The following is a 3,066-nucleotide window of genomic DNA, read 5'->3' on the forward strand; positions in this document are numbered from 1 at the left end:
CTTGATTTGTGGCAAAGCTTTTTACTTAATAACATTTGTCTTATCTACCGTCATCGACGTCTTCTTAATACCAACTCTCTTTCTTCCCTCAAATAGCAACAATTAATATTATAGGGGATATGACAGTGATTTGTATCAAGTTAAAAAAATGTTATAATAGTCAATAGCCACAAAAACCAAGAGTTATATTTGTACAAAGAGTTATACCTCTATGTGGTGGATAGAAGTGGCAAGGAGAGCTTAGCCAATAGCCACAAAGACCAAGATTATCTTCAAAATTGTGCAAAAAGTAGAAAAAGAATTTTAATTAAAAAGTCCTAATGAACAACCTTAGAAATGGGAACATGAGAGATTAACATGCTATGCAATGAGCAACAGAAGATGGATTCTTAATAAGGAACTAAATCATGAATAGTCTACAACTCCTCACCCTTCGGGAGAAAATCAAGAAAAGTTATAATATGTGGGAACATCACCAACTAAATACCGAGATACAAAATGTAAGCCTACATACCTCGTCTAATTGTTCATAGTTATAATAAAAGGAAAGAAGTAATTCATATAAAATCAAAAAGTAGCAACTATTGAAAGCATGTGATAAATAGATAGAAGCACAAATAACATCAAGGATTTAAATGAATTGGAAATAAGTACACATAGTCATCTACCTCAAGAGCTTTGGCATATGAATTGATAAACAGCTGTGGCTTCCCAGCTATTGTATGGGCATGCACCCTTAAATACCGGCTTAGTTCCATCTACCAGTAACGACAAAAAAAACTTACAATACGGAACAAGCAAGAGAAGAAATAACAAAGGCTAATTATAAAAAATTACATCAATAGCACCACCACCAAGCACAATGGTAGAGTTCTTTAAAGCTCTCCTAACTATCATAGTGGCATCATGAAAGCTCCTTTCTGCTTCTTCAATGAACTGAATAGGATACAGAAGCAGTTTTCATTATCAGCAAAAACAATAAAATTTCACATTAGAATAATAACAACAATAATAAGCCATGACTCCTGACTATTTTGGGTTGGATATATGGAACTTAGACCACATTCATCATTGACTCTATGTAAGGCTACATGGATCTTATCAAGCCATTGGACCCTATAGACACATTATTCCATTATAACTTTGTAAAACACAAGCCTTTTTTAGCAACAAACCTGATCTGCACCACCTCTGAGAACAATGGTTGCAGTTTGACCAAAAGGGCAACCATTAAAATGTTAAACCATTCATTTCCAACTTGTCTTTCTTCAAATACTTCACAGGACCCAAGTACCTTTTGACAGAAAGACAATGAGTAATATGAAATGATACCAAACCAAAATTTTATATTCAACAATCAAATAGGTAGATAAGAACAAGCTAACTACAACATATCAGAATGGAGTAAGCATTAGCTAGACCTCATCAATGGCATTGTTCACAGAGGTCTGAACAGTTCCACCTATTTCAGCAGCAACACACTGTAAATCTTCCTCCGTGACATGACCAGCATAGAAAATATCCTGATTATTATTGGATAAATTCCTATTTGTCGAAACATAATCAATTACAATAAAAAATTTCATTTTCAAAACATAGAAAATGTGATCTTTCAAGAGTCACTTATAGGGCAATGAAACTTGTGCAATCAGTGAGAGTTGTGGGACCACCAAACAAATTGTTGTTTTCCAAATTCCTGGAACAAAATTTAGCAATCATGAAGCAGAATAAAATTTCTCTAACCTTTCAAAGCATCTGATTTAGTGGTTTCAAAAATAAACTGTAAATACATTCAAAAAGAGGTATACAGTGTGACCAGATTTTAAAGCATTCCAAGTTCCTCAGGAATGATACCGGACAAGTAGTTTTTCACAAATCACTGAAATTTATACAAAAAATGAACAAAATCAACAGAGTTATATGTAGAAACAGATATAGATCTATAAGACCCCAGTGAAATAGTAATATATCTTACATCTCCTCAAAACTCCTTAAGTTTTCGAATTCAGCAAGTATGTTACCAGAAATCTTTTCAGCAAGATATTTAGGGATTCAAGCATTTTCTCTAGCATTTTTCTTGACTTAATGCTCAAAGATAAGTTGCACAAAATTTCTAGGAAAATAAAGTGGAACAAAATTTCACAAATTACTTAGAATCGTTAAATTGAATTCGTGAGACTCACCAAATCGAGAACTTTAAAGATGACCTTCTTGTACCTCGCATTGGCCTCGTTCACCAATGTTTGCTCAAAAATTGATTCTTAGAGGAAATCTAAGGAAATTATATCTCTAGTTTCAAGGAATGTGGAGTGAGAAAGGATCAAAAGCTCAAAAACCTTGATGGAATAAATGAAAGAGAACAAGTTGTGCAACAAGCTAGTGATATGGGTCATGCTCAATCCACTCCAGATATTAATGATGATCCATTACGCATCAATGGAGGACCAATTACAAGGGCTAGGTCTAAAAAGATGAAGGAAGTACTTAATGTGCTAATTGAAGATGTGAAGGCCAAAGCTACTATTGAAGAAGGTTTGACCAAGAGCAAGTCATCCGGCTTAGTCAACCTAATTCGAGTCTTAGATGAGCTAAATTAGTATTTAAGTCTCATATCTATGTAGTATGGATATGTTAGCTCAATTTGGACTCATTTTTACCTTTATTTGGGTTGTAATAATGCCATATGCTTAAAATGGCTAAGTAGTCTATATGGGCCTTTACTAAATGGGCTTTCTTTTAGCCTTTTAGGGTTTTTTGGTCACCTTATAGCTATAAATAAAGGGGGTGACGGCCACACATGTATCTTTGATATATTTTTCAATCTAAAACATAGTGAGGCTCTCGCTTGTTGGTTCTTCATTGAACTTGAACTTATCAAGGCATCTCCTTGTGGCGTTCGAAGACTTATCAACCTCAATCCCAAGGTTGTGGCGTCTTCCATCTTCTATACCAAGGTTCGTGCTTTTCTAAGCATTGGGTCGAAGTTTCTTTTCATCCATCTTATCGACTTACACCTTCCTTATTTCTGTTTTCAATTCGTTGTGGGTTCTTGAGATATCTCTCTCG

General features: G+C 34.5%; 1 long non-coding RNA gene across 1 annotated transcript; it reads right to left on the minus strand.

The window, feature by feature from the left end:
- Positions 1–668: 668 nt before the first annotated feature.
- LOC122000150 lies at positions 669–1,230 on the minus strand. The gene is made up of 3 exons (XR_006116977.1): positions 1,176–1,230; positions 838–936; positions 669–758 (listed from the first exon to the last, which is right to left on the minus strand). It is a non-coding gene; the product is annotated as an uncharacterized LOC122000150 (long non-coding RNA).
- Between the last annotated feature and the right edge of the window lie 1,836 nt (positions 1,231–3,066).

Source organism: Zingiber officinale, chromosome 7A, assembly GCF_018446385.1.
Source record: "Zingiber officinale cultivar Zhangliang chromosome 7A, Zo_v1.1, whole genome shotgun sequence".
NCBI classification, from domain to species: Eukaryota; Viridiplantae; Streptophyta; class Magnoliopsida; order Zingiberales; family Zingiberaceae; genus Zingiber; species Zingiber officinale.